This window comes from Triticum aestivum, chromosome 3A, assembly GCF_018294505.1.
Source record: "Triticum aestivum cultivar Chinese Spring chromosome 3A, IWGSC CS RefSeq v2.1, whole genome shotgun sequence".
Taxonomy (NCBI): domain Eukaryota; kingdom Viridiplantae; phylum Streptophyta; class Magnoliopsida; order Poales; family Poaceae; genus Triticum; species Triticum aestivum.
The window spans coordinates 24515049-24521501 of record NC_057800.1 but is presented as its reverse complement, the minus strand read 5'-3'; positions in this window follow the sequence as shown (position 1 = coordinate 24521501).

Below are 6453 nucleotides of genomic sequence, written 5' to 3'. Positions count from 1 at the left end.
CTGGGAATTGGTCTCAGACGGTGTGGAGGGGAGACGGTGATGAGAGGAAGGTGCAGACTGACTGTCGTGTGTCAAGGGGATCCGACAGTGAGAAGCCGTTGCAAGGAAAGATGGTGGCGGAGACGCCGTTGGAGGGAGAGTAGGTCGGGGGAATGATATTTGCGTATGAGTGTTGTGTTGTTCGGTGTGTGTGTGTGTGTGTGTGTGTGTGTGTGTGTGTGTGTGTGTGTGTGTGAATAGAGAGAGAGAGAGAGAGAGAGACTTGTTTTTTTAAGATAAGAAGAAAAGGAGCAGCTGCTTGCTGTTTTCTGTAGGAAAAAAATAGTTGTTTTTATGAGAGAAATGTCACGTACTTATTTGTATAGTGAAAATATCACATGCCGTAACAAGTTATTTCTTAAGAATAATTACCAACAAGTTATTTACAGGTGATCTTACAGTTCATTAAAATTGGGATGCAACTCATTCTACTGAAAAGCGCGATGCCACCTACTCTGAATAAAAAGGGACAGATGCTTGCATGCGGCTGACCAATGAATATATATTTATATGTTCATATTTTTATTTTTTATTTAATATGTGTTTATACATTCACTCTTTTTTTGAAAAGTTTATATGTTCACTTTTGTAGATCAGAGGTAAGAACTGATGGCTGCGATGATGCTTTGAAAATGTTGATTGACAAGTCATTACATAACTATGATGGTTCTGACTAAAAACTCATTGGGTTTTACACAATAAAAAGATATGCATAAAAGTAATTGTTCTTATATGAGAAAGATGGAGATGGATTATGTTGACGTTAAAAATAATCCGTCGTTAAAATACAATCCACCAATAAAGGAACCGAGGCAATATTGTTGGAAAGGGCCAAAAATTCACCGAGCTTTATAAAACATTATATATACAACTAGAAAAAAGAATTAGAAGGCCCGTGGCAACGCATGAGCGTTCCACTAGTATAGACAAAAATCCCTCAAAAAGAACTAGTATAGACAAAACTTTGCACATTATCCAATAAATAGATGCCAGATTTCTTAAAAAAAACTAGTATAGACAAAAGCAAAATATAAGAAAACAAACAAACTAAACACACATCCATACCAAACCCACACGATCGTTTAAGCAAATGCCAAATGTATCCTTTGTTTTTTTTAGAGAAAAAGCCATGTGTATCTCACTGCGGACGATACAAAGACGCACATTTTTCCATCCACTAGCATCGGAGGAGCTTCTGCTAACAGGTGAGGCCCATCAATGGTAACAAAGCCAGATCGATCACCAAAGAATATATCTTGCCTACAATGAACAATGAATGGAGAGGAAGACTGGGTCAGCGTTATTAGTCGTGGCGAGGGTGGGACGGTTTACACGATGCATGGTTGCTTAATTAATCACACAGATGGATGTGTCTATGCATCGTTGTCATCGACACAAGAGGCATGGAAGCTGCATGCGATACATCTTATGTATCGTATGCATGACTATGTGTGTATACTGATTACAGATTGAGGACCTACGCAGCTTCGTCACTGAATTTAATTAAGTTGGTATATGGTATAGTAAACAAAGTAATGCCATTAACCACATCAGACAGATTGCGAAGAATTTCATGAGGAAAGATGAACCTGCGACTGAGCACTATAAAATGGCGGTGCTCCCCTCAGCGGAGAACAGAACAGAGGGAACTCCATACTCGATTTGAGAGAGAGAGAGAGAGAGAGAGAGAGAGAGAGAGAGAGAGAGAGAGAGAGAGAGAGAGAGAGAGAGAGAGAGAGAGAGAGAGAGCGCTCCACGGGCCACAACAATGAACCAAGAAAATAGCCCGCACAACCCTCTGAAATATGATCACAAGCTGCCAGAAAAGAAGATCAATACTATGGCCCTCCGGATGGCGTTCTTTCAAAAGGTGATGAGTGGTTGTGGTGCGCTGGCTTTCATCTGGGCCACCGTGGTGCTGCTCGGTGGATTCTCCACGCTGATCAAGCAGAAGGATTTCTGGTTCGTAACCATCATCGTCTTCATGGAAGCTACCTGGTATTTCACTCATTCTTTCTTTACTGAAATATCTAACTCATTCTTTTTACACATGAATCAATCCCTTTTGACATATTTACTTTTTTCTTAAGATTTATCTTGCAGTAATTTTTTGTGTTCAAAAAGAGCAATTAATCTTCCTGCTGTAATAATGCAAGAGTGATTAGTGAAGTGTACATGCCTTACCACCATGGGAGTGAATCATTTTTCTTATGGAAAGAGGGTAGGCAACAACCCCAGCATCTGCATATGCACATAGTCTTTAATTAGTTATTACAAAGGTGATGATTACCCATGGGAGTGAATCGTGACCAAGTGATTTGACCATGAGCGACGCTAGCGATGATAAGATTAAAAAAACCTCCAAATGGTTGGACAGAATAACCATTCTTACACCAATTAGAAGACACTATCAAACATGCCCGTGCATTGCAAGGGGAGATCGCAAGGTAGCACACATCATTTGGAAGTGCTAGCGACGTATCCCAATAAAAGGTCAAGTACTCTTTTCATGGAAGTGCTAGTGACGTATCCCAATCACCATCACCACCCTTCCGATCCAAATCTCAATCTCAATCTCTACTCACCTCTCACACTCTCTCCAGTCCAATGTTCCTAGCCAAATCAACTCATCCATAAGTCTAGCTTTTTCCTAGCTGTCATCGTGGTGCTCGCGTCCAGGCAAATAATCACAAGGCCCTCCAGTGGTTGTCCATCGGAGTGGCGGCGCCTGAGACCAAGGTAACTTAAAGCTGCTTGTTGCTGCCCTAGATAACTCACCAAGGTATATAAATTGATGGAAATTATTGTAGAAAACTGGGGTCGGACTATTTAATTAGTTAGCTAACCAAATCTGCAACATAAGCTTTATCTCAGCACACTTGGTTATAGCGTTCGGCACAGGGTTGGGAGGTGGCGAGTTGGACCCACACATGGAGCAAATATTTTTTACAATGGCCCAACGTGGCACAGGCAACACGCGAGCTCGTGACGTACTATATTTATGTAGTGCAGGTTGACTATAAAAAAATATAGGGGCTTTTCTGTAAACATTATTGAAAGGACTAACCACCGGGACGAAACCAAGAACATAACCTTGCTTTATTGGTAAAAAAAGTATAGGTATAGATTATGTTGGATTTCTACTCTATACGTATTTAACCATAGAAGCGGACTTTTGCTTTTTTCCAAGGTTTTCACCCGGTATTTTGTAATATTTCATCTGTGTATTTTGTTTCTTGTTATTCTTTGCTTGCTTATGATTTAGTTTATCTTGTAATATTTCCCCTTATTTTATTTGTTTTTTCTTTATTTATCTAATCTTATATATTATCCACAAAGGAAATAAATGATCTTATGTATTGAATAAACCTATCTATTACGAACCATAATTTTTAATTTGGTGATTCAAGTATTTTATTACGGACAACAAAATGTTTTGATGTGGTCAACCTAACATTTGACTACCGTGCACCAAATATTTGACAGTGATCGATGAACTAAAAATATGAATATCGTGAAATAAATATTTGAATGCAATAAACAAAGAATTCAAAAGTAATAACTAATTTGTGTGCATAATCAACATAATTTTTGACTATGATTCATAATAACACGAACCAAATACTTGAATGGAAGGAACAAGTTTTTGAATGAAATGAACAATTTTGCTGGCTTGTCAAAAGAAAATGAGAGTATTTTGGACAAGAAAATGACTGCACCGAAGAAAGATAAAAATATCGAAAATATAAAAGCCAACAATTAAAAATCTGAAGTTAGCAAAAATGTCAATGAAACAAAAACTTGAGATTTTGAATTCATCAAATTCATGCAATCATTAGGCAGGGTAAGAATTGGCCCAACTCCCATTGGTGTGCTAGGAGGTCCAAGATATACGTTTCGGCGTGATGTAATTTTTACTTAAAATTGAATTACATTAATGATTGATAAAAAATATTGCATGTATAAATTAATACCTAACCTTGTTTGTGGCGCTAGCGTTTTGATAATATCTAACTTTCTGAATATGTTGTTACCCTCCAACAAATGGGCATACCTACAAAAATCTGTTGATTTGGATAACTTCATGTAAATTTGGGCAAAATTATTTATATTTCAAAATAAGATTATCATACGAAAGGTTGTTTTAGGGTTAGGCTATCAGATCCACCACCCTTGACACACTAAATTAGGCTATCTTGTGTTGTTGAAATAACCTCGGGGCATTGGAGCGGAGATTGTCTGATGAGATCGAGCCGTAAGGTGTGTGACATCACAAGAGAGAAGGTAGATGCACTAAAGGAGGAGAAGAAGAGACTTGAATGAAATGCGCATGGTCAAGTGTATTATCTATATGTACAAACACATAAAACTATACATCGATTGAAAAACACATTTCGGAAAGGATATCATCTAGTCGATGTCCCAGTAACTAGACAATATTGATGGTTATCGGTCCGCACATACCCCCCTCCCCCCAAGTTCCCACGTTGTCAAATCCTACCAGTTTGAATGAAACCTTTTTTGTAAATTTGCATCGATAAAAATGATAATTGTTTGTGAAACTAGAGTTTCTTACCATCTAGTAAAATTCAATTACTGGCCGCCCCCTCCCGTATGAAATTGCCGAGATATTAGACCCTACACCTGGCACAGTGGATCAAATCACAAGATATAGTCTTTTCTCTCTTCCATTTCTCTTCTAAATGGCCTCCCTGTAAGTGCATTTCTCTTCTAAGTGGCCTCACTGTTAGAAGGGTGCATTTCTCTTCTAAGTGGCCTCAATATGAGAAGGGTGCATCGCCATCGGTCAAGACTTCGTGCCCTAATAGGCTAGTTTGATTTGAGTAGATCAAACTGAAAGGTTGTGATCTATGGAACAGATGTTTCACCAAATAAATGGTACAAACGCTTGATTGGGTGTTGTATTAAGATCAAATTAATAAGACAAAATCTATTAACTGTGTTCCAATAAAGATCCACTAACTGTGATTTGTGAGTTATAAGGATCACCAAACCAATGATTATATGTTGAACTAATTTTGCATACTTGTATTTTAATTGCCAGGCTTTTCAACAATGCAAAACCTGAGGACCAGTTCTTCTTTCGCCTAGCTGAAACAATGGTAAACGCAGAAAACGTTGCACTTCTGGGGCGTGGAAGCTGGCGGAGACATGCAACCACTGAAGATTCCATAGATGAGTTGATCGCAATGCCTGAGTTACAAACTGCATTTGCCTCTGGTAGATCTTATTGTTTTGGATTCCTTTACTCAAGTCTCATCGGGTATGTGCAGCTTGCCGCACTCATTGCTTGTATTGTTATGTCTTCATTGCGTCTAAAAAGGCAAGATTATGTTGATGCTCAGAATCAAGAGGACGATGATCATAAGAACATTAGGCAGTCCCTGAACATATTCTACGCATTGGTGCTCAGCCAATGCATTCTCTATTTCGTGAGTGCGATAGTGGCAAGCCCATTGAAACGGATGTTTGTGGTTTGTTTGAAATATAAGCTAGGAGTTTGGGGGTTTCTAGCTATTGCTCGCTATCTACAGGAATGCCTTCTAAAGTGCATCAGTGGGGATCTTCATGAGGCAGTCAACATGGACTTGGTTTCCTTTGCAAAGCAGAAGTTGACCTCTAACGCACTGGATGACCAGCTGCTAGGAATTCGTATTCTTGACCACCTCCTAAGAATCAAGGAACACAAAGCAATGGTGCTCACCAAGATTCGATCTTCTCTTGATACTGTCGAGAAAGCAGTCTACATGCTTGGCTTGAAGAAAGAAGTGGAACAAGACACCAGGGGGCATGCTGCGCGTGTGCTGCTGGAGGTCGCCCCTGACCTTCAGGTAGAGAGCTTTCCTGGTATTTTCCAGTCTATTTCTTCACTAATTATCACACACAAGGCAACGATCAGTGGGAGCTTTAGCAACTCAATCCGTGTGAGCACAAGCAAAGAGCTCACGTTGCTTGGTGTAGATATTCTTAACAAACTCCTGACTAATCCGGAAAACTGTGTGGAGGCAAAGAATGCCAAGAACATGTTGTCCAAGATCCTAGACATTACAAATTGTTGGGATGAAAAAACTCTAGACTCTAATATTGATAAAATTATAGTCGAGAACTCACTAAATGTCTTGCGCAAGCTTGTGAGCACAGCTGGTGAGACCGGTGAGGAGCTCAGGTGCCAAGTAGCCAAGAATATACACACCATACAGAATATCAGAAAGTTCTTCATAGATTATGCTGAAAGCCAACCAGCGATGCTTGCTCAAGCAGCAGACATCCTTGCATGCCTAGCTTTAAATGACAGTGCCAGGAAGGAGATAGAAAGATCACACCTAATCATCTGGAAACTCATTAGTCTCCTAGCTGAAGATAGTGATGAAGGCCAAGAAAGCTCTCTGAGAG